This window comes from Puntigrus tetrazona, chromosome 22, assembly GCF_018831695.1.
Source record: "Puntigrus tetrazona isolate hp1 chromosome 22, ASM1883169v1, whole genome shotgun sequence".
Lineage (NCBI taxonomy): Eukaryota > Metazoa > Chordata > Actinopteri > Cypriniformes > Cyprinidae > Puntigrus > Puntigrus tetrazona.
The window spans coordinates 9,923,242-9,950,126 of record NC_056720.1 but is presented as its reverse complement, the minus strand read 5'-3'; the positions used below and the strand labels follow the sequence as shown (position 1 = coordinate 9,950,126).

Genomic DNA, 26,885 nt, shown 5'->3' with positions numbered 1-26,885 from the left:
ATCTTGGCAGGGAGACAGCTGGCAGGCATCGGCGGCCATTTTGTCGAAGGCGCTGCCCAGTGGACACGAGACGGATGGCGGGTATCTATACAATCGTCTGGCACTTTGTTTGTTTTACATAACACAAATCAGGACCTTTTACCACCAACTGCAAAAGCTGATGTTATGTAACCCATGCATACAGATTACTGAAATATTTCCTTACCGAATCCGATTTCCCTTTGAGCATCCAAGGATAAAGGAACTATCCACTGCCACCAGCACTCCACTTTCTGAATTGTTAGTATCTAGTTCAGGCCGTGTTTCAGTTGTCCACATCCCAATGGATCTGCAGCCTTGCGGGAGCAACTTTTTTTGGAACTTCTCCATCTCGCAATGTCCTCGATTGGTCTGCACCGTTATTAATACCCATCAAGTACCACGGTCAAGGGTGAAAGAGGTTACAAAGTGCCCAGGAAGGCTAAGCGTGAAACGCTTCACCTACAAATCAAGGCCGAGTCCTTTTCCAAGCCTCTCGCATAGGGGCGTCCATCAAAAAAAAAAAATCATGTAAAACCAGGTGGAAAAAGGATTCACACTGCTCTCTCAGATGTAGAGCACTTTGTGCATTCTTAGGAGGAGGACCACTGAAAAAAGAAGGCCTCTTGATTTAGCGTAAAAGAGATCTCCGTCAAGCACTCATTACAACAGTCAGGGGGAATGTGCACTCATGGCGAAATAGGAATCAAAGATGGGGGAAAGAAAGACCTTTGACATTCTTTTTCTACTTGTTCTCCAGCAGGCAAAGTTTTATCAAGTGATGCCGAGCCTGGAAAGGCCCTCTGGCAGAACCACACGCAAGCACACACACACTCGGTGTTGCATGAAGAGCGTCAAGGCTGTTGGCCCTCTCTTTAGCTGATGCGAGTTGACTGAGATTGGGCTGCGAGAGAGAGAAAGCCGAACACTCGGGCTCCCATGGCTCCATGGCTGGAGGCAGCGTTGGGCGACCCCTGGCAGCATCTCTCCTCAGTATTGATTTCTCTCCCTCCTCGCTGCCGAGGAGCCGGTAGCCGGCGGGGAAAGCGAGCTGCCTCGCCTGCCCACTCCGACGCTCCCTGGCTGGCCCCTGCCGTCTCTCAGAGACCCAAAGACGGAGAGTCGGGACCAATGGAAGAGAGCCCATGGCGGTCCGCAGCTGTGTTCACCTGCTCCGGGTTCACTCCTCCACCACCATCGCTACTCCCACTCTCCGCTCGTCTTCCGACTCCTGCCAAAACAACAGCGAGGGAGAGACAGAAAACAAGTTCAGCTTAACTTTCAGCATTTTGCCCATTGCAAATGTCAATCCGCGGCTTTGATCAGGGAGATGTGCAAGGTGAATGTTTTGGCATCTGCTCTCAGTTAGTAATGTGAACTTTCTAACCTTGGAATAAAAAAAGCTGAGGCAGGAGATTTTTTGAGTTAAGGATGTCAGGCTGAAAGAAACTGTCTGCCAAGTGCACTTAGAGCCCCTATGCTGATGCTTCCCCCGTACAGCGGACAAAACTGGGACTTTAAACAGGCACCACTAAGTAAGCTACGCTACTTGTAAACACAGATCACAGATGAGGAGAACGTGTTAGTGTTTTTGTTTCGCTTTGGTGTTCTTTGGAATTATTTAAATGATTCCGGAATGAACAGTTGTCATGCAAATTAGTTCAAAAAGACATTCCATTATGGTCTCACCGTGCATTTAAAGAATGAACAACATTAATGAATAACTTCACTAATAGATATAAATACGTTTCGTAAATGTTTAGATATTTCCCTAATTTCCAAAAATGTATACCTCCATGGCCAGGAAATCATAATTTCTACGATATCTACAAACTTTTCTTAACCGTGGGAACCTCGTAAACCATCCCACAATGTTCATATTTACCCGACGGCCAAAACTTCACCTATTATTTCTAAACGACACTTCTGTGTGTTGCAAAGTGCTCAAAGTTTTGCCTCAAAATGACGTTGGTTTAAAGTGGGTTAAGTGCTGAAAAATGGGGGACCGCTTTGGAGTTGGGGGCAGGGTGCAACCGAGGGGGCGAGCTGCATGTCTCAGACACAATAATACTATTCATTGGGTCCAGACATGGGTGTTAACACCCCTCTGGCAGCACACAATGGGGCTCCCTGGCATTGAGACAGCCTCGCTGATATTGTTAGTTCAGGGCAGCGTTCGGCCGGCCGCGGGAGAAAGCTTCGGCATTGTGCCGGGCCGGCAGGACGGGCGGAGGGAGGTGAAAGGCGAAGAAAGAGAGAACAGTGTATCTGTCAGCTCGAAGGGAGAGGGCTGGGGCAAAAAAGGGGGGAATCGGAGGGGGCCCAGGGCATGGCATTGGACTTGTGAATAAGAAAAAGAAAAAAATATCCCTAAAAAGAAGATGGGGGTGAGAAAAAGATTGCACTATAAATATTATTGAAGGGGAGACGGGGAAAGGAGGCGGAGGGGACGGGTATGAAGGTTGGGGCTGGGAAGCCGCTTTCTGCGTTTAGGTGCATTTCATGCCTGCCATAGTTACAAAGCACAGGGGAACAATGAAACTGTGTGGGGATGGATAAAAAAAAATTATTCAGAGAGCTTACAAGGGAGAGCGTGAGAGAATACGAGAGAGCGAAAGAGGGAGGCGCTGCTGCAGTTGCCTCACGGTCGAGATCAGGTACACTACTGATATCCAACTACCGCGAGATGTACATCTCGCCAGCTTCCCCCATCTTTCCTCTGTGTCCACGTGGGGAGCGAGACAGGAAGGAGGAGGGAAATGGTGAAAAAATTATTTGAGGGGGTGAACTGTGCAATACTTGTTCAGCAGGCAAAACATTGCAGCTTGTAAGCACGGCATATTTGGCTTAGAGGTTGATTGATGTGTTTTTGACACTCATAAAATTCCATTTGTTTCCACCAAATGGAAACAAATTCTTTGCACATGTATTCTAGCAAATGGCTTGTAGAACTCACAAAATTGTATAAAATATTTCCATTGGAATACTCATGTATTTGTGTGTATTATATACATATACATATCCTTTGAGGAATATATGTATTATGATGCATCACACACACACACATGTATTATATTCTTATTTTTTTAACTCCTGAAATTTTATAATTTGCTGAGATTCGTCACTGACTTAGTCTAACATTGCAACGTGGCACATTTGAATATGCCCAAGCATGAATGAGATTTGAAAACTACAGTGGAGGGAAAGATGATCAATGAACAATGATTTGAATTTATATTGAAATTATTGAATTTAAGCTATAATGCCACTATAAATTTTTATTTGTGATAAAAATGTGACTATCATTTTCTGAACAGGTTGCGTGTTTAGCTGTATGTAAAAGAGCATTGAATTAGCATTTGTTATTATTAAAAATTAGGTAAATATTGACAGAAATCATTTTTTTGTTCAAACTATTCCTCTAATATTAGTACACTGGGCATATATAATACTAACGAAAAGAATCCAAGCACTGAATTTGCCAAAAACGATTTTTACTAAAGAAAAACATAGCAAAGCATTGCCTCACTTTTACAACAGCAAGGCCAATCAATCTACCCTTGTGAGTTCCTATGCAATGCTGCAGAGGTTTAAGAAGATCTCTGCAAAATCTATGATCAGACTCTCCATGCTACAACACAACTTCAAACGAAATTGAAAAAGCATCAGTGCACACAGCTAAATGGCACCAGGTTTGCCCCTGCACAAATAATGCACGTATATACACAAACCCTTCTCAAAAGATCTCGGGTTTCGAGGCATCTTCTGCACAATACCAAGCCTGCTTTTCAAGAACATTACTTTATGAAACGCTACTGTTTGTTTCCCTTCTGGTTAACACAGAGCATTTGTTCCCATGGCAACCTCACCTCCTCTTCCGTCTCTGACTGATGGCGGGGCAGCGGGGGCGCGGCCCTGCTGAGGACACGCCCCCTGCATCTCACTGCAGCCCATGAAGGAGAAACACTTTGTGATTTAGCACCAGTACTGGTGTGAGAATTATATTTTTTACTTTAATGCATTCACTTGCAATGTAACTGGCAACGTTGCAATGTTTACTGCAGTATGCAAAAATAAAATTGCTATCTTTAATTACTTTAATTAATTAATTAGTAAGACCTTCATTTATCTTCAGAACACAAATTAAGATATTTTTCATGAAATCTGAGAGATCTCTGACCCTGCATAGACCGCAGTACAACTACCACGATCAAGGAGCAGAAGGGTAGTAAAGACTGTTAATATAGTCCATGTGGCTTCAACCATAATTTTATGAGAATTCCTTCTCTTTTGTGTCAGTCTTCGACGCATGTTCACAACAGTACTACAATGTATTTTCTTTACGCCAAAAAAGTACAAGTATTCTCACAGCTTCATATAATGATGTCTGAACCACTGATATCACATGGAGTATTTTAACAATGTCCTTACAACCTTTCTGGGCCTTGAATGTGTCAGTTGCATTGCTGTCTATGAGAGGGGTCTATGGGTTATAAAGCTGTCAGATTTTAGAAGTTAATGATAGAATTTCATTTTTGGAAGAACTGTACCTTTAATATGCAGAAAAGAGAGCTACAGTGACAGTTCACCCAAAAACAAAGTCATTACTTACCAGGTTCCAAACCTGTACGACTTTTTTCGGCTGAATTTATAGCACAAAAGATGATATACTGAAAAAATGGTATAGAAACCAAATTGTCACTTCAATTAAAGTATTAGTAATTTCAAAACAACAGCAAGTGTCAAGTTAAATTAAAGAACATTTTAAAGTAAAATGTAATTTAGGTCAATTTCCCTTTTAATTATAAGTCGGTTGATTCCCCTGAAAAGATGTAAACATTACCCTTTAGTTTAAACATGTTGACTAATCGGTATAGCAACACTGATTGAACCAATAGTGTGAGTTTTGGGAGCGTGGCTACATGTTTAACCCAGCCAATAGCAGATGAGGGAAGCGGTTCAAAAGACCAGTTTGAAAACAATCATTCTGTCTGTTTGCATCAAAACTGCACACTCGCGTTTAACATTATGCGCTTGTAGATCAACCCCACTAAAGCCTCCTTCTTCCACAGCCTCCACAGTGTATTGGATTCACACGTACCCGTTATGTCTGACATAATCTCCACATCACAAAAGCTGCGGCTCAACTACAGCAGATCACAGTACAGTACACAGTCGGCTAAAGCCAAGCTGTGGGCATCACTCGCTCTGATAACAGGCCGCATTATTGGGACAAGATGTTTGATGTAGGGGCCAGATATCCCCTCAGCGCTGCGACATAGATCACAGCACCAACCAGCGTTGGCTCTGGCTTTTCTTACTCCTTACTGAGACCACAGGGGAGCTGTTCCACTCTGCACATCAGTGGGTCTCCTCGCCACTGCCGTTTCATCTCCACGGACTGTCTCCCAGGCCCGCATGAATAAGTAACCGCACACACGAGCTCAGCCCTCGGCTTTGATGTGCCGAGTGCCGGTAGCAGTTAGCCGGGCTGGATGAACGGTGCTCTGCCGCTCAGGTCAGAGGGCTCGCTGGCTGGTGGGTTAATGTACCTCTGTGGCCTGTGGGTAGGTCCTTTGTCCCGGTGGAAGGGATTACACCGGTGGGAGAGGGGCTGGACAATGTGACCCTCCTGAGAGGGAGGGGCACCATGATTCCCTGCCATTGAGACGGGTGGTTAACTTCTCACTCAACTCAATTACCAAAACTGAGTGGGGAGTGGAGAACTTGTGAGCAAGAGAACGTCTCAACCACCTGAGAGAGGGAAATCACTGCGGGATTAGTGAAGGCTAATAAGGGATAATGTACAGTTAGCCCGGTCATTGTCGCAAAAGAGACATATATCCCGGAAGTATTATTCTTATTTAGTGATAATGATGGGCTGGCTGCACAGTGGTGGCCAAAATTGTTAGAACACTTGGGATATTTAAGCTGTTTCAGATGTTTTTGTTGAATTGGTCATTACAATACCCATAAAACAAACTATTGCCGAAACTACCTGCAACGAAAGGAATCTGCACCCTATCAAGCAATTTGGGGTAAGTTGGAAAATAAACTGGACAGAGGTATTGTACATTCAAAGGAAACTTTTGGCTTGAGTTGGAGAAGACATGGGATAACAGCGTTGATGTTCTCAGGAAATATGCTGACACTATGGCAGAGAGATGTGCTGCTGTAATTGCTGCTAAACATGGACATATCAAATATGAGAGTTATACGCGGATAAAAACAGTACTCACTACATCTGATATTTGCTGTACTCGGAGCAACCATCTGCATGTTTCATGATCATTATTAAATGAAATCTTGTTTTAGAGGCGAAAAAGGTCAATATTTTCAGACCTGTCAGATGTTCTAATAATTCTGGCCACCACTGTAAACTATCCAACTATGAAACATGCATAATAAAAAACGGTAATAATAAATTATAGATATTAAAATATCATATTGTATTCTAAGTTTATGCTAATTGCAAGACTATTTCAAATATTTTTAATAAAATATTACAGTATTTCATATTATTTAAACACACACACACATATTTTACTATTATTGTTTATCATTTATAAACACCATAACTACACCACTGAACCAGCAAAATCCATCTTTCATCCCTGGCTACCCAGTTTCCAAGGTTTTACCAGTTTTTTCAAGACCTATTAAAAGTGTAAACATTTACAGTCACACTTATTTATTTAAGTTATTAACAAACCATTAACTACAACTTTTGCCTAAACAAATTCTTTATTTTGCTGCATATTAATAGTTAGCATGGTAGTTGTTCAGTTAAGGTATTGGGCAGGAATTGGGAAGTAGAATATGGTCGTGAAGAATATGTGCTTTATAAGTACTAATAAACAGCCAATATCTTAATAAATAGGCATGCTAATAAGCAACTAGTGAGAATTAGTCATTAGTCAAAAAAACAAAAAAAAGTTAAGAACACACACCCTTGAAGCACACCCTCACAAAAATCACAAAAACACATCTTCTCAAGTAGTGCAGAGCCAAATGAAACAGACACGAACATAAAGCTGTGACCACAGAGCATGTTAAATCTCACAAATCTGGTATCAACAGGCGAGACTATGTGAGCGCTATGTGTAAAGTCAGCCGAAAGCAGAGGCGCTATACCAGGCGCACTTAAGACTCTTTATGGCCCTCAGTAGAGCTTTCCTACACCCACCACCTTCAATGCCTGACTAGCCCAGCTCTCTGTTAGCCGTATTGATCCTGACAGGGAGGAGGGGTGGGTTTTTTCTATACATACACTGTAACATAGCGCAGTCACTTGTCTATCCTCTCTGACCCCTTCATCTCACTCATCAAGGTTAAAGAACTCTCCAGAAAGAGGAAGAGAAGGCTCGGGTGGTACTCGTGCAGCGTGGTGGTGAAGAAGGAGAGAGAGAGAAAGAGAGAGAGAGAGAGAGAGAGAGGGATTTTCACGGTGAGCTTATCTGTCTTCATGAAAGTAACCGCCTCGGGGTGCCACTGTAACAGAAGCAACCTGAATAAGCCCCCACACCCAAACACAATCACACCTCCCACTCAATTCAACAGAAATAGATTTACTGAAACAAGGCGACAGCGGATCGCAACGCTGCATTGTACATGGAAGGTTGCATCACAAGAAAAATGCCAGCGTTAATTGCTCAAAATACCGGAAATGGAAAGTTTATGGCGAGCAGCGATACGCGTATCAGGACAACAATTGAACATTTTCAGAAAAAAAATCCTCAAGCATAAAACTAATTAAAAATCAACATTAGTCTTTGGAACCGCTCCCCTTATCTGCTATTCGTTGGTCAAAAAGCAGCCACGCCCCCAAACTCACACCATTGGTTAAGCCAGTGTTGCCACGTGCAGACTGGTTAGTTGTTCAAACTAATTTACCTAAAACACAACATGAATTTACATCTGCGTAAAATGGTGTGAACAGCCAGAATGCTTAGTCATAATGTGAATACTCTCTTTCCAAAACACTACTGAATATTTGGTGCAATATGTTTTAATTGACTAAAATTGACAATTTACAATGCCATTTGAGCTAATTAAAAGTATACGATGAAATACTCACAAAAAACTCACAACACAAAACAAAAATTGGTGAAGAAACAATTTACGCTTAGAACAGTTACATAGAAACAGTAATGCATTACATTGTATATGAAATTCTAAAAACGAAATTATTTCAATTTGCGTTGAAACAGAGATAGCTACAGATCTTTTCAACAGATCATAAATATTAGGATGCGCAAAAGACTGAAACACTGACTAGAACTAAAAAACTATGTTAAAAAATCAATGCAGTAGACTGGTCTTTCTCCTGTTGAAAACATATAGAAATAAAATAAAATTCTGGACTGGAACTGAAAAACATAATTCAGGTTGCAGCTTGACCGAAATTTAAACTGAAAGCAAAAATAAATATATTTAATTAATAAATTTAATTTGTACACAGTTTTGTGTCAACTCTTTAACACAGGAATTATGTTACTACTCCATAAATATGCATTAAATAATGAGTAAGTAGCCTACAATAAAGTATAGTGCATATATTTAGAAAAATGCTTATTGAGCATTTTATGGCTTTAAATGCCATTAAATGGCTTTTCTGACGTAAATGTAACATTATGTGCCATTTTATTTGCAAGTTGTTTTATTGACAGATAAAGCACTGATTGAGCAATTGCATGTAACATAAAACACATTTCAGTAACTCTACTATTTCGGCAGAAAATTGTCAGTTGCAGAAATTTCTATTTCGAAAAAGTATGTATCTTTACATAAAATTCAGTAAAAAATAAAAATTGAATTTTTGAGGGCTATCCTAGCTGTACTTTTCCATCTAGTGAAAGCAAATGAGGACTTGGGCTGTCAGTCTGCAAAAACGATCATAAATATGACCCGTACGCTATATTGAAAATCATCAGAATCCGTAAAATATCAAACGCACAAGGAAAAGTGTGCGAAATGTGCAAGTTTCTCAATCAGCTCCGGCTCAAGACTTGACAATGTGGCTTACAGCTAGAATAGTTTCCTTAAACAAACAAAGAAAATATGCATCCGCACCTTCTCGAAAGGAGGCTCAGAACACATTTGTTTTAATTGAAGCGCATCTGATCTATTACGCCGTCCAGGCGCTAAACAAAAGGCTATTCTGGGCCCCGGGAAGCTCACTACAACCCCACGCTGAATTAACATGCTGTACGTTTCCCTCATTGTGCTGGGTGATTGCCCCAATGCATCTTCTCGCTCAGCTAATTAAGTGAGTCTCTTCTTTGTCTTGCTGTACTCCAGGAGCCTCTGAATAGGAGAGGGAGGCAAGAGCAGAGGGCGATGCCAGCGCCTGTGCTTGTTTATCAAAAGAATGGGCTTATTGCAGGACAAATGTACCATAAAGGAGTGTAAACGGCACAAGGTGGGTGGGGAGAGGCAGAAAGACTGTGACACAGTGGTGGAGTCTGTAATACGCCTTTAACAAGATGGTACCTTCTATTGAAGACCCCGGGAGAGACGCAGGGTCCATATTCGCTAATAGACTGCACGTATGGGCCATAAATGTGTACTCAAGACGGGTGAGCAATACAGAAAACAAACATGCAATTAAAACTGCTAAGCATTTTGTGGGTGTTCCAACAAAACACTTTAAGATGCGCGCGCGCAAAAAATTTATTTCCTATATAATTTTTTCCTATATAATTTATATTCTAACAGGTTTTACACTGACGAAAAATGATCGTCTTAAGCTGAAGCATGTCATGTCTATATTGTTAACATATTTGATTTATATGAATTTTAATATTAACTAAACAACCAAATGCAAGGTTAAAAATGTAGAAACTTGGCTCTAAATAGCTATCATTTATCAGAATATATATATTTTTTACATCTATCTGTCCGTCCGTCTATCCATTTTTTAATATATTTGTCTATCTATCCCTCTTTTTTATCTGTCTATCCATCCATCTATCTATCCATCTTTCTATTCGTCTATCCATTCATTTAATGATTCATCTAACATTTATCCGAATATACATCCATTCATCTTTCTGAATGCCATTTATTTGATTATTTACTTGTATCATCTTTCTCTGTCCATCCACTGATTTGGTCATCTATCTATCATCTATCTGTCTGTCTATCATGACTAAAAATATATATGTCAGTATTTGGGGAACAGCAGGTGTGTGTCTGAGTGTGTAAGTTCGCCAAGTCCTGGCTAGCTTGTTAAATTTGCAGAATCTGGGACTGTTGGTCTAGAACTAGACAATGGCCCCAAAGTGACCGAAATTAGAGTCAGGGTCTTTTCTCGCTGCCCACCCTGTCTCCCCAGTCTGAAGGCGACTGTGTGTACACATGAGTGCGGGTCCGTCTGTGTGCACACACCAAATAAATGAGTTGTGTGTATGCATTGTCCGCGTACACAAGCCCAGTGTATATATTAGCAAAGTGACTTGACCCTGGCAGACTCGGGCCACTGTTTTGCCCCATTGCTGGGTCGTGGGAAAAAGGGGAGACCTCCTTTCACAGCTGCTCCGGCCGTTGCATTGAACCAATGGAGGCGCGGACCCTGCCGCCCCCCTCCTCGCCGGTCCCATTCACTTCGCAGCCTGCTGCCTTTTCATAACGTCCCCCTCTAAACCGCCCCCTCCTCTCCCTTACCCCCACCACCACCCTCATCTTCATAAATACACTTCACTATTGAAGCAGTGTTTTGCATGGCAATGTCACAGAGGCCTTACTCAGCTTGGCTAGCTTTTCTATTCTTGAAAAAAAAAAGAAAAAGAAAATCAGCCGATTTCTGCACGCTTTGGACATCGCCGGCACACAGTAGCCACTTTAAGCAATCCACTGTGAAAAAGTGTGGCTTTTTTAGCTTTTAAGCATCAATCTGTTTTCTGCAGAGAAATATAGGCTTTAATTTATGTTAGCATATGCTAGCACTACCGACAAAACCCTCCTTTTAACGCAAGCCCCTTGAGCGCATTCATTTAAAGAGATTTATTTCCTATCAAGGCGTATAATGCAGGAGGTATAATTCAAATGAACTTACAAAGCGAGCTATCGAGCCCTGTATATGGATTCCAATCTATAAAGAATTTTCCTTTCTGTTTTTTTTTTCATAGACCAGAGGCTTTCAAACAAATGAAAACAACCGTGAGTAATATATCCACAATTTGGTTTGGTTCACAGCATTCTATACGACGTTGAGAAAACCGCTGCATAAATCTCTAAGCAAATCGTCGCTTAGAAACTCTCAGCCAGCCGAATTCACAAAAGGAAAGTTTATAACGCAATGCCGCTCCGTTGCTGAACGCAACATTGTGATGCTAATATCGCTAGTGCAATCACTGGTAAAATACTTCACACCCTCAACCAGAAAGCTTTAATTTGATTTTTTTTTTCATGTTTTCCGAGGTTAATGTAAGTTGTTTGCTAATGCTGACTCTAAAACCGCCACAATATTAGAGCGGTATTGACTAAGGTGTTCAGAGCAATTCACAAAAATGGCTTGAAATCTTCTGTTGCTGGAAGCCTGTGGGATTTTTTTCGCCTGGGATTTCGTCGAGCAGGCAAATCCGAAAATTATCTGATTGCTTAATAAAGTAGGTCAATAGCTCTTACCACTCACGATTTCAAAAAGGTTAGGTTATTAAAAGATGCCTTATTTTCACCAAGGCTGAATTATCGAATTTGTTCATATATAAAAAATCAGACACATTATTATCAATGTTAAAAACAGCTGCTTAGTATTTTTGTGTACACCTTTTCTTTTTTTTAATGCATTCTCAATGCATCTTTGCTTGAATAAAAGTTTTTCATGAAAAAAAGCACTGACTGCAAAGTTTGCAGCGGTATTGTCTCTCCTTAATAAAACGCCGAAGTAACAATATTCATTTTTAGTGAAAAAAATGTCTTAAGCGCTGGCAATCAGGTGCTTCCTGCTTCTCCCATCCCAAGTTTACCCATAAACATTTGATGACTGTGGTTCTGTCCGTGTGCGGCATACACATTCTAACTGAATATCAATAATTCCTGATACATTTTCAAAGCATTGCACTAACAGCGCAATCTTCCGTGGCATTTACAAATGGTAATGGTGCAAGTCAACAGACAGAACATCTTGAGAAATCTATAGATTTCCGTGCGTGCGTGCGTGCGTCGCGGAGAATTTGTTTATATATGCTGCCTCTTCCCTCTCGTACATGCATCATTTCAGAAAGTCGGCTTTGCATTGAACTATCGAACCTCGCGTGCGCGATATTGAGTCCTTCTATAAAAAGTGGGGGCTCGTCCGGGAACTTGAAGAGGAAGCAACAGCCCGGGATGAGGGTGAAAGGTGGTTAGCTGGTATGGAGCGAGGGGGTTCATAGCCACAGGGTGCTAAGTCCCCTCTGATCCTCTGTCTCTGATTCCTCAATTCAATTCTTCCTCTGGGCGATCGTGATCTAGAACTAGGCCAATGTCACGGACTGTTTTTCTGGCTTACACGATGAGGAAAAAGAGACTCACTTGGTTTCTCTTTCTCTTAAACAACTTGATGCCCTTCCGCTAGCACTTTCCGCCGTTAGCATGTTAGCATACACGAATAAAAAGCGCAAGCTGTGACTGAGGGGTTACTTTTCAAAAGGTGCTAATGTCTATCGTTTAGGTACTAATATGTATCCTTGGAAGTACTATTACGCACCCTTTAGTGCTGCTGCTGGTATGTAACCCTATTTGATGCCTCCGAATCACCCTGGTGCATTAGCTATTTTGGTGCACTTCGCTTATAGCAACTCTCTAATTGGTGGAATTATGGCTAATGTACAGCATAATGCGTAATGTGGTTCTTAAAGTCGTACCAGACTTGCATGAGTTGTTTCTTCTGTTCAGCACAATAGAACGTTGGTAACCAAACAGTATTTTTTGCCCATACTATGTAAGTCAACAACTACCATACACTGCTTGGAAACATCCCTCAAAAAAAATCATCTTTTGTGTACAACAGAACAAAGAAACAACAACCTGAGGGAGAGTGACTGACGGCAGGGTGTTTATTTTCAGGTGAACTATCCCTTCAGACAGCTTATTTTAGTCCAAATGAAAATAATGCAAAAAGAAGGCTTGAACAAAGGCGCGCGCCATCGATTAACAACCTCGAAACTCACAGCAGGTCTGTTTTTAAAGTTGATGAGTTATCATTAAAAATCACTCTCCCTATGGAGGAAACGAATGAGTTTTCATTTCTGAAAGCAGACTGTCGCACTCCACTGAAATGTAGTAGATAAAATGGTTATCTCCCTGTCAAGGGTAAAAGATCTCAAGGAAGCACTCCATTGGTAAAACACTTCCATAGTCTATATATTCCATATCTCCCCTGCACAATACAATACGAAATTACACGAACTCTAGTACTTCTATGGACTGCTTTCTGACTTGCTTGCGCCACACTGCCTTCACAAGAGTGCCATAAAACGAGGCTACTTTCTTGTGTGGCGGCGTGAGCGCAATGAATACACTGCGTGGGAGAGAGTGGGTGAGTTTGAGAATTCTCTGTTAAGGCAAGAGGAGAGAGAAAGAGTGAAAAAAAAGGTGCTCATTTCTTTTTCAATCTGTGTTTCACAATGCATGTGTGCCTGGAGAATTGCAGCTAAAGTTCACATGGGGGAGGGAAGGTACCTGCCCCCCATCTCGCAAAACCCACTAGAGTTGGGCAGAGGAGGGGGGGCCGGAGAAAAGGACAGAATGAAAAAAGTGCCATTGAACTCTGACTTGAGATTGTGAAGGGAGAGAAAGAGAGAGGGTGTGAGTCTGGAGAGGGTTAGAGAGAGGGCTTTAGGTGGAGGAGAGGGGGGTGGCGGAGGAGAGAAAGAAGGGAATTAGGAAGGTGAAGGACTGAACCACCCTCATAGCCTTTCCACATGAGCACACCTTATATACACACACGCCGCCGGGACTCCTGCAATATTTTAAAGGGATAAGGCTCTGAACAAAAGAATTAAAATATAGATCACACAAACGGCCTTCCCATCTCTTGTCCAGCAACAGTGTGGAAACAAATTGGATCAGAGAGCGAGCGAATGAGTAAAGCGCTACGCTGTTAAGATCGTAAAGATGCTCGTTGCGCTTGTTACGGCTCGAAACGGCGATAAAATAAACTACTGTGATCAAATTCACGTAGAAGTGTTTAATTGGATCCCTGAGCGATGGGTTTCAACTTTAAGATGGTCTTGCACTAAGAGTATTTGTAGTTTCAGTGAATCGAATGACGAAAAAAATATTTTATTTACAAAAAAAAAATTATATATATATATATATATATATATATATATATATATATATATATATGTGTGTGTGTGTGTGTAACTAAACTAACTGTAAAAGTCTAAGCAGAAAAAAGTACTGGAATACAGTGCATCCCGCGTTAACCTAGCCGTCTCCTTGTTCCTGGGTAACACATAAACATAAATTTGAGCTTTGAAATGAACATGTAAGCCAATGCCTCGCAGGATACGGCTCTGACTGGAGTCATGTGACATAAGTCTGCTTTACTCCTTACCACCAATGAGCAAGGGCAAACGCTGTTGCCATAGTAATCCCTCCTATGTTTGCCATCCAGCATTTTTTGGGGGGAAAAGAAACCCGTTTTGATGTCACGCGGAAGCCAGTTCACCACAATATTGCTCCCTTGAAATAAACACCGATGTGTGGACAAAAAAAGGCTCAGCTTGAAATATGCACATTATTCTGCACAACCTACTCATGTTTCGAAAAAAGCATAGCATAAGGTTATTTATGGGAGATTACTATGCTTATATATGTTCACACTTGCCCGTAAACGTAAACTAACGTACTCCTACAAGTCACACACGCAGCAACGGTTAGAGAACCTGTTACATACTCGCCTCTTAAACATGCAACCTCATGCTAAATTAAAGTCAAGGTCATATTGAGAGCGCATGATAATGCTACATCACTCACCTGATCTGAGGTCAGTTCATTTCCGTGTTTTATCACTGATTCCCAAGGTCTCTTTTTCCTGTCAAAACACAGAATAAGGCATCTTAGTGAACTCAGCCAGAAATGTGAGCATTTTTAGCCTAGCTTAAAAATACGTAGGCTATTTTTTTGTAAAAATCCGCTTAAATTTAGCTGAGCTTTTATCTTTGTGAGGCTCGTGTAGGCTACTGATGACGATCATTCACAGAGCTAAGTGAAGCTATAAATAGGTGAACGTTTCTAGAACACCTTCTTTCCAACACGCATCCACTAAGATCTTGAAAGGAAATCCGAATTCAGGTTTAACGTTGCTTTCTTTGTCGCGCAAGACGATACAGAACACAATGACAGTGAAATTATGCAGGGCTCAAAAATAATACAACATGCTCTAAAATAAATATAGAAAAGTCTATTATGCAATAGAACCCAGATAAATCTCCTTATATAACCAGTAAAGAGCATTGCGATTTTTATATTTGTTTGTGTTGCCAGGTTTAATAATCTACTCCTTTTTTTTAACCATGTATCCACAGACCCTTGAGGGGCCCTGAAGGCACTCCAGGGAGTTCAAGGAAAGGATAAAGCTTTTTTTAATTATTAAATTTTCATGACATTTTTAACTATATGAATGAACATTTTTACCATTAGTTCAGAATTATATAAAATCTAGGTTAGAGGCTCCTATGCAATACCCAACATGAAATAAGCTGCTCACATAGCCTACTATATATATATATATATATATATATATATATATAACACGCGTTTCAAAGCGGTTCATGACAGACATTAATGCGGAACGATGTTTGTATTATGAGAAACAAGACCTTTTAAACGTTTTCTAAAACTGAACAAACGAAAACAAATTCGCCACGCGACCAAGTGATAAACTTAATAGCGTCGCGCGCACACAAACAACATTTCCTCGCCTAAATTCATTCAGCTCGCGTCGGTTATCAAAACTCCCGCGGAATTCAATTTAAAGTGACTTTTGACGGTTGGCGGCTGCAAAGCGCGCGACTCCAGTTTGAAGAGACCTGAAAGGCAAATATTACAGGCTACTATTTATGTCGGCGGTTCTTAATATTTACAGATATACTACGCCTTGCGTGAGGAAACCACGTTTTCAACATTTAAGGTATCTGAGCGAAAACCCCGAACGTTTCAGTCATTGTTCCTTTCGACAACTTTTTAATCTTGTGCGTCGCGAGGGGTCGCGAATCACCTGAGGGCTTTTGGAGGGAGACAGACAACAGTTTGGGCACGTCGATGCTAAAAAGTGCTGCTAAGGTAGCTAGGTACAAGCAGACGTCGTCTTTTTCATTTAACGGCGTTTGAATAAATAAAACGTTTCGCGTATACATTAATAACGCATTTAAAAACGATTATTTGGATAGTGTATGCTACGGTATTGATACAGAGTTTTTTTGTTGTTGTTTTTTAAAGCGTTGCGAGTCTGGTGTGTGTAAAATATATTCATACACTCTTTAGGGCCCTTTTAAATCTGCCAATGTAAGGCTCCAAATAAAGGATGATTTTCGTTCCCATTTCACTTCTTGGATCAGAGGCCGTTGCTAAGATACCAACTCAGAATTCATAAGTTCAGCGGAGAAGTGATTGACATTTGAGGTAAAAATGAAAACTGAATAATAATAGATAAAAAGTCCCGTTTTATTGTGAGCAACAGTACCTGTTTGAAAGCCGATCTGTTTGAATTAAATTCAGAGAGCGGTCTGCAAATAAAACGACACCAAAATACAAAGCATCTACGTTACGAGTGCCTTAAGAATTAAACTTGTCACTAACACCAATTTTAATAACACGAACCTAACCCCCTAGCACTGTCACTAAAGCTTCCAACACTGCTCCAGCAAGCAGGATAGACAATAGAGATGATGCAGAATGCACAATGTGTCGCCATCAATTTCTACACATACTGCTGTCCTACTGTACCACATCTTTACAAATAATATTGACACGCTGAACCGCAAAGTATTTGACCCTAAAGGGGCAGTTTTCCAAAAGAGAGCATGCCCAAATGCATTTCAAAATGCTCTCAAAAGATTTAATTTAAAACCACATTCTCAGCCTATATAGAATCAAAACACCATTATCTGATTTGGAGGCCTCGATGCATACACTGCATTTTGAGATTATATATATATATATATATATATATATATATATATATATATATATATATATATATATATATATATATAACAAGCATATATATATATATATATATATATATATATATATATATATATATATATATATATATATATATATAATGTATGTACAAGTCTTAGATATCTAATGACCATATACAGAATTCAAAAACAATCCCGACAAGCACAAAATGGATTACGCGTATAGTTAATTATGAGTACGTCTAAAAAAATAGCCCCATCATGGACACGTTAAACGCGTTATCAGAACAAAATAAGAGCACTGCATCAAAAAAACTGGCCAAATACCCCCACCCACCCCCAAACACCTTTTCGCAATGTCTCTGCAGTTGTGACACTGGGATGCAGAGTTGGTTACGTTTAATTCAGATCAGAATTAGACGTAGACAATAGCCGCGCTGCGTATGCCAGGTGCTAAGACAAGACTCCATCTGCTGGGGCCCCTAACGCAGGACCAGACACATATTAATGTGGGAAAATGTCTGGGGCACCTCTCAGACAGGCCTCTCGCTGCACCTCAGACTCTATTTGTGTCATGCATCCATTACATGTCTGTGCCCTCCCCCATGAATTACAACATCTAAGGATTTGAGTGAAACCCCCCCCAAAATGTTTAAGCTGTCAGCAATTAATGAGACCCATATCACCTATATTTGTGCTAAATAACAAAACTTATTTTCATGCAAAGAATTATGTCTTTTATGAGTAAAGATCCACCTTGAAGCTGACATATCACTGGCTTACACGCATTTCAGCCTTGTATTTATCATTATCACGTCCTAGGATCAAACGTAGCTGTGTGTGATGTAGCACTAACCAAAAAAGGCAGACAAATCGCCAGAAACAACAGCTAGTTTGTACTACAACCCATTGACGCAGGCCTACAAATACCAGAGTGCTTATCAGAGGCCTAGCTGTTTCATAAAAAGTAAAAAAAAAAAACCAAGTAAGACATTTGCGCCACGCACGTGTCATAGGATGATGTCATATGAGCAGTCTGTTTAAAATAGCCTTGACATTTCATTTGTGGCGTCATGAACGGTTTTAGAATTTGGAATACAACAACAAACTGAAGATGGAAGGGGAAAAAAAAACAAAGAAAACATCCACCAAGCACAATAATGGTCGAGCTTTGACAGGTGTGCAATGGCGAGGTCAGCCTTTCTCCTCGTTTTGCGGTCGGAACGGCCCGATGGAACAAGACAGCAAACATTTTCACAGTTCGCGTTCTGCGTTAAGCCACGAGCACGGATTATTTCCCAGTTCAGCCATTACCATAAGACACAAAAGAGTGCCGAGCCGCACACACCTCCGAGGTTTGACTTTCCCGTGTTATGCGAGGACCACGTGACCCGCGGGATCCGACCAATCGCTTGAAACACCTCGATGAACCGATTCCTGTCATCCAGAATTCGTACATCAACGCCATCATCGCGTCTATGATGGAATGTTGCCCAGCACAAGCACACTTGAGAACGAACGCCAAGTCCGTGTCCGCCTGGGTCTCGAGCGTTCGCGTTTCGTCCGCGTTCTAGCGCGTCCCTATGCAGCCGGAGGCAGATCCCACGTAAAATCCATGTCTCCCGCGTAGCTTTAGGTATCCAAGCCCTTCCAGACCTCCGAAACGCGTTAACGCAGCGCCGACTGCATGCCTACCGGATTCGATGCTCTTTGTAGCGGACATCGCCGTTTCCCTCATCCCCCGACCGTGCACATCCCTCCGGCTTTCCCAGCCTCGTTCCCGTTCAAAGCGCTCCGAAGTCTTTGGAATTAGTTTATACATTCGGTTCTCTAGCTTTATGATATCACATAAACTCATACAGCTAGATAACCAAAGAGAAAAACTAACCCATGTGTCTTAAAGGGACCGCCGCGTACGCCAGATGCAGCTTCTGTTGTGGTCACATGGAGCTATTGCATTCACTGCCGTGTGTGCAGCTCCGTTACAGTCTCACTCGCTCTTTCAGCGCGCACACACATACACGTGGGCTAAATACACTCATATTATGTGCGTTTAATAGTCCAAGGGCTGTTGCGCAACGCGTGCATTTGGGCATCCAAAATAGCGCGATTATTTACGACGTGTGTTAAACGCATGTAGTTTTTTTTTTTGGCCTAGCGATGTCGGTAGCTGAGAATGTTTAAAAAGCACATACGTCTCGGGAAAAAAACCCCCTCCAATCCTCGTGTAACTCGTTTGAAATGGGCTTAGCAATAGCATAAGGTTCACGTCCACGCGCGTGGACATTTACCAATGGCATGCTGTCAAGACACTGCTTTAAAATAGCACGCGTCCTGTTTTATTTCAAAAAATACCGACTAAACGCCTCATAAATGACTGTTTGGATATTCAACGGCACAGTTAGACTGTATAGCCTACGTTGTGGCTATTCGTGGTTAACTGGACGCGTTGTAGGATATTGAGGCTATCATTAACAGGCCTGCATTGGGTATCTCGATCCGGCCTGTTAAATGGCTCACCTGGTAAAATTAAATATCAGAAGGTGTTCTAAAATACTTCATAATTCAGCCTGTCCTAGCCCATGTGATCATTTCTGAATTAAATCGACCTATCTAGCTTTTCCGGAATTGGTTCTACCTCAAATAAGCTAAATAAAGCTCAACTGCCTAAAAATAGCTACAAGGCTTTTTTTATGTTCAGCTAAATACCTGTATCCCAATCAACTCGTTGTGGTTTATACACTCATTACACCGTTTTTTTTTTTTTTGTAAATTAGGAAGTTCTTGATGTTTTGTCGCAGGTTAGTGTTTTGGTTGCTGGGTTCTTTAAAGCACCACAGCACCGTTTTCTAAAGCAGTAGCGAATTAATTGGTCTCTGTAGAACTTAGAAAGGTTCTCGGTATGACAACAAGACTAAAAAGACTTTTGATCTCAGTGGAACTTTTATTTTTAAGGCTGTGTTGCGAGCTGTAGTACATGATCTAGATCAGCATGTGCACTAAAAAAAACCGGCGACTGGTTCGACTGAAAGAATGCACAAATAAGAGAAAAATAGCTTACGTCTTAAATAATTTAACGCGAACGAAAACCCCGCGAAGCAGGTTTAAAGGAAGTTGCGCTCGAACGGCACGAGATATACATTAGCTGGCTCGGAAACGACGTGCGTTTAACGTCGCAAAATAAAAGAGGTACTCACAATTTCATTCACCATCCAGCGTTTTCCAAAAACGTCCAGAACACATCCATTTCGTTCAAACGACGGCGCTCGCCAAAAAAAAAAAAAAAAAAAAAAAAAGCGTGAGAACAAGTTAATCTCAAGGTTTAACGGGGCTTCCGGGCGCCTTTTCGATGCCTCCGCGATTTGTTTGCTAAAGTAAAGCCATGTAGATGGAAATAAAATCTTTATGTTGAAATCTTACGGCTGAAAAGCCAAGCGCGAGGAAGCGCGAGGAAGCGCGAGGCTCCGGCGGCAGCAGCAGCACTGAACGGGAGGAGATTGAACTGAGGGGCTCCTCTGGGCAGGGCCACGGGGGTCACACCGCCAACACAACTGTGATGTCACCAGCATTAACCATTAATGCTTATTGATACACATGGCTGAGCAGGGCTGAGACACCCGGGGGACGCGGCCGTGACCGAGCGCTGCTCTCAGCATCCTTCAGCCGAACGTGACCTCCCTAACCTGCGCCTTCATCTGTCACGTTATTCAAAATGCATTCAAATATCGTTCAGACCAATAATGAGCTGAACGCGCCACGGTTCTGGAAAGAACGTATTTTCCATCGCAAAACTAAAAGGCATTGGGGTTTTTTTTGGGAGACGCACTTAGCGCCAATAAAATCGCTAGTCGAAATGTCTAGTTGGTGTGACTATTTCAAGACTGTAGAATTAATGTTTGATTTAAATGCCGATGTTCTTGAAGAAATGTTTGCAGTAGCTGGGAATAATGTATTCTGAGTGTGTTTAAAATATTGATAATTTAACTGAACGAAGAGGAGAGGGCGTTTAGTTGAAGAATAGTACTTTTTGAAGATTGTTTGGGGGGAAAAAAGTCAGCGTGGTGTAGCTGATTAACAGACAACCAGGAAGTCGTTTTGTTGAGATATGAAAATAAAATTATGAACACACAGATGAACGGCGGGAGTCAGGAGTGGGGTCTTATTCAATGGGGGTCAAAATATTATATATTTTGAAGTTTTTACTAAAATGATCTTTTAGCTTAGGTCAAATGGAATAACTCTAAACACACACACACACACACACACACACACACCTTGAAATTAAAAATAAGGATTGGTTTAAATCAAGACGCAATGCAATTATTTAGCTCTTTTCATTTAATGCTTATGACATCCAGATGCATGCATCCAGCGCCAGCTAACCAACTAAATAAACCTGATTACATTTCTACTACGTCTAAAAAGATTTTTTAGCTTTGTCCGCCATTTGAATAACCGATAAATGCAATGAAATACAAAAGAAGAGATGTTTAAATGCAGTTTGTGTTTCACGCCGCGTTCTTTACGAGGCGCCACTGTAAGTGATTCTGCAGTTGTGGTCAAATAAAATCTTTATTGGTGTTGCTTGCGAACGTTAAACACCGTGAAACCCGTAGAGCAACATGATGGACCGCGCGGGGCGTGAGAGCAGAAAAGCTATGTAAATTCTCCCAATGAAGACACTTTATTACAGGATCTAGACGAGGATAAGATGCGAAAGGCCGGCAGATATTTAAGCCTTTTAATGCATATTTACGCAGTTTGACCGAGCCATAAACGGCCGTGAACATCTAATAACATGCATTATAAAGAAACACGTTTTTATACAATCATTTATATAATATATAAAATAAACAGTTAAAAATATGCATGAACGCAGACAAACAGATGGAGTCTCTATCTCTCCCTCCCTCTTTTTGTCTATCTCTCCTTCTCTCTCTCTCTCTCACACACACACACACACCTTATTTTCCATTAAAATATATTCCCCGGTTGATTTGAAAATGGGATCTCCCGGTGGCTCCGTGTAAACCGGAATGGACTGTTCCATTTAACGAGAGAAACGTCATGCGAGGCGATGCATCTGATATTTCTATATACTGCTGTGAAAACTCGAACCTGCGTTTCACATCAAACGAAATCGACAAAAACAAGTGGCGTTTGTTTGGAAAAGTTCCACATTCGTGCATAACGCAGCCTTATGCAAACGCTTGGCCTAAATGTAAAAGAGAGAGAGACAGAGAGAGAGAGAGAGAGAGAGCGCTGACCAATATATATATAAAATTAGCTCGCTACAGAGATCCACAGGTTAATACAGTTGGTATTTACAGCTTAAACGACACTATTTGAGAAATAATGAATTGTTCTGTTAATTAGGGCTACTTCGTTCATTTCTCCAATTTCGAGCAAAAGCCAGCCTCTGAGGCGCAAGGTCCCGGATTGACCCGTTCGTGTGTTTATTTATTCTCTGTTAAACTCTACTAAAGGACAGCGCGAGGCAACGGCTCACTTTAAGCACGACATTAAACAGGCACGTCATACCAATCCCAGCACCTTTACGAAAGAAGACGATGAAATGATATTTTTCACGAGCATTTAACGAAACGCTTTAAATACATATATTTTTTTAAATGCCTCAAGACGATTTTCAAACGTCTTCGGTTCACGGACAACCGTTTTGTTTCCCACCACGCGTCAAATTACCGCGCGGCTTTAAACACACGGCCTTAGTAATGTTTTTAGGCTAAAATGATTTTCGGTTTTATTTTTTTTGTTTTTGCTTTTGTGCGGTTACGATGTAACAGACGAAGAGCTTCCTCTCACACTTTCACAGACAAACCCTATTTCTTTCAAGTGTTTAATTCTAATAAACGCGTTAAAACACACGGAATTTAGTGTGAAGACTTCAGTGTGCAGTTTCATTATTGCACATTATTTTTGAAACCAATAAACGGGGCCTATGACAAAAAAATATGGCAAATATTATTATTCGTTTGCTATGTTCTATCATTGAAACATTTTATAACCACATACAAAACACACTCATGCAAATACCACTATAAGAGTCTCTCTGTCTTGCTCGCCCCTTCTCTCAACCCCCGCCCTCCGACACACACACACACACACACACACACACACCTCCACATGATTTAGACACTCCCGCTCTTTGCGTCATGTCCTGTTTCAAATATGCGCTTCCCACCAGTCTCAAAAATAGACTGTAACCAGTGAATATACAGGCCCGAATGACACACACTGCACCTTTTCTACAAACAACCTTCTGTTCTTTCATATGGCATATTCGCACGGCAACTCAAAGCGTTGTAATGGCAATAAATAATAATTCACATCATGTGTAACGATGAGGGTTACGCTGCTGAGACGTGTGTTTTGCAGGATGATTCTCAGTTTGAGACGCAGAGTAAGCTTAGTCTGGAGCCCACAGGTAGAAGGGACCTGTCCTTGGTGCTGAAGTTCAGAGCCAGAGAAGACCGCCCGAGTCACACTTCAGTCACCTTGTTGAAGGATAACTTTGACATACAGGCTACCACTCTTTACAGTTCTTATTTATTACTTTTTTATACAAAAAAAAACCTTAATATCAACATTCGCTCCATTACGTGACTTTATTAATAGACTAGTAAAAGCAGATTAAATTGTCACTTTAACATTTTATCTATAATGTCAACATTAAGATATATATATATATATATATATATATATATATATATATATATATATATATATATATATATATATATATATATATACACACACACACACACTTAAGGACACGAAGTCTTAATGTTTTACACAATTTAAATAATTTTATATGCTGGTATCTTCAAATATCAAAAATCGGTCCTATATTATAGTATTGTGTAAACTGTAATATTTATATTTAAATAATATATTTGCTGAAACCGTGACTGAAAGTGTTTTATAGCCCATTTGATCGTGTTAATATTTTAAAGTTCATATTGCACGGTTAAGTATAAAGTTTTACCGCTAAACACTAATACGATTAAAATTTCAAATACATTCTCTTTATTCTCAAGACTCACACGTACGACATTTAAACATTCAGAATTCAGAATTGATATTAAAAATTATATATATATATATATATATATATATATATATATATATATATATATATATATATATATATATATATAATTTGTAAAATCGTTTTAATTCTTACCTTTTAGTGGACAGTGATGAGCTCTCATCTCTGAGTGCCTGGAGAAACATAAGTTACAATGAAAATCAACAAACAACCAATGTTTGAGTTCTTCTCCGGTTCCTTAAATAATTAAATACTTTCAAATTCGTTTACATTATTTTGTGTTCATATATCATTAATTAACCACTGTACCCAAGGCTGTAAAATGAAAATACGAGTATAAGGCTATTTAATTGATATTGTGTCATAAACACAAGTAAAATGTTTATGCATTATAATATGCAGTTTACAAAGCAGTCTGTAAAAAGTCCAACCACGTGCTTTTTTGCTCTCTCTCTCTCACACACACACACACACATACAGAAATACACGCTACAGCCTTATTTTACATCTTTTTTGCACTCAAGTTAATACTTTTTAAAAGTATAACAACGCAATGTTAACAATAATAGCAATAATGTGTCTAGTAATAACGCGCAGGCTACAGTGGAACAAGAAAAGAAATCTCTTAAAATATAACTAGTATCTTTCGGTCTGTTGTGGCTGGGTAGAATACAGTTTAAAAAAAAAAAAAAAAAAACGTTTGGGGCCTTTTGTGGGGTTCCAGGGATCCTCTCGGTCTCTATTGTTGGCCGCTCCAAAGGCCTGATTAATTAATTTCACACTGTAGCTCCGGAGAAGATTTTCCCACAAACAAGCGACCGAAAAAAATTCGGCCCTAAAGAAAGAAGTCAACATCAAGTTCAACAACGTGCGGGCTGCTCATTATCATGACAATAACGTCTGGGAGCACAGAAGTCCCCTTAACAAGAGGGTCTGGCGTCAATACACTCCACCTCCCGGACCCCGGAACATTTTCCCAGGCTCCTCTAACAATCGCACAACTGTTTGCTCCCCGGGCTTGCCTAATGATCACTTCATACAACGCTCAAAAGACGATTTAGTTAAAATACGCCACATTAACTCCGACAAATGGAAACTTTCTCCCCTTAACAGAAACGGCGTGAGAATTAGACGAAATGTGCACGCGTTTATTTAGAGCGCAAACTTGTTTGAGCAATTTCTGGTCGTTTGTTCGGTTTCACCGGCTCTCGTAAATGCCTTAACTTTACTGTTTGAAATACGGAGGACACGGTTGGCTGCCATTTTGTTAACTCTAGCCTAAACGTGCAGTTTGCAACTCGTTAAATTATAGTCTGCAAATGCATATTTAAGGCAGGCTGCTTCAACAGCGCAGGTAAAACACCTCAGGGACGCGATTCAGGTTCAGTCAGTGAAAACACAAAAAGAGCACCTTATTAGCGGAACGATAAAAGTAACACACCTGACGGTAAAGATGCAATAAACATGCAACACAAAAAAAGCAACTTTTTTAGTGCACGCATTTAACTGTAGGCCTGTGTGCTATAAAGCAACTTACGATCGACCGGGTAGCACGTCTTACTGTAAAACGTTTACGTTATTTCGCACGTTTTTTTACAGGCTGAAACTTACGCATTTCCACGCCAGCGCAAAAGAGCGTTCACTTACCGAAACCCGGGGGTCATCCGCGACACCGCGGTGTCTAATCCACAAGCAAACGTCAAAAAGCAGAGGTCTTCGCGGCAGTGCGTTTGCTCGAAGCGCGAACTATTCCCGTTAACCACGTCACGACGGGAGCCGGCGTCGATTAGTTGAAAAACAGCCACTGGCGTTCGTCCGGAGTGACCGGGCGCTCAAGCGCGCAACTTGTTCTCCGGGTTCGCGCCGAGTGCCCAGCGCTGGCGCCGTGATCGAGCCTGCCCGTCGGTCCCCCGCGCGCGGACGTGCGCGGAAACTCAAGCAGCTCGCGCTTAAACCGCGTCCCGCCGCGAATTGATGAGTTATTGTTCCGAAGTCCGCGCGCGCGATCCGTTCAGAGTTACGCCTGTCTCGCTCCTCTCCGGATTAGCATATGGGCAGACCAAAGAGAAACCCGGTCTCTTTCCGCCCCCGGGGAAATAAGCGCAACTTCGCCGCGCAAGGTTCAGGCAGAGGCGCGCGCGGAGCCCGCGCGGCGTTGCGTTCAATCGCGCGTCTGTAGGCTGATTGTCAAACCTGTCACAGGTGCTCGCGATGCACCTTGAGATCCCCGAGCCGACAGCACGCGCGCGTCCACAAACTAGGAGGCCAACAGAATGCGCAACAACAACAAACGCTTACGAAAAGAATTCGCGTTTGCTTGAGGAGGTAACCATAGCAACAGTACGTCGCCAGCGCGCCTTACCGGGATCTGTGTCAGAGTTTGACGAAACAGAAACAGGCCTACATCTGTACCGCGAGAACTTTAGTGTATAGCTTAAAGGATTTTTAGCCCGTCTTTTAGCTGACAGTTAGCCAAGAGCTCCGGGACAATTGGAAATCGGTAAGCTATAATTAAATCGTTGAAGGGCATGGCTTAAACCTATATTCATGGTAGAATCAAAACATATCATCTTCGTTGAGTTTAACATCAGCACGAATGGACGAATAATAACTCCTGCATCCCTGCTTGAATACATCGCAGCAAAGCATCGGTCACATGA

At 41.2% G+C, this 26,885-nt stretch overlaps 1 long non-coding RNA gene across 1 annotated transcript in view; it reads right to left on the bottom strand.

Moving 5' to 3' along the window:
* Positions 1 to 26,513, bottom strand: part of LOC122328159 — a 39,807-nt gene extending 13,294 nt beyond the window's left edge. Inside the window, exons 1-4 of the long non-coding RNA XR_006247776.1 lie at positions 25,873 to 26,513; positions 24,361 to 24,398; positions 14,986 to 15,043; positions 206 to 1,249 (exon numbers count right to left, since the gene is read on the bottom strand). This is a non-coding gene — a long non-coding RNA (uncharacterized LOC122328159). The remainder of the gene's footprint in view (positions 1 to 205; positions 1,250 to 14,985; positions 15,044 to 24,360; positions 24,399 to 25,872) is intronic.
* Positions 26,514 to 26,885: the final 372 nt, after the last annotated feature.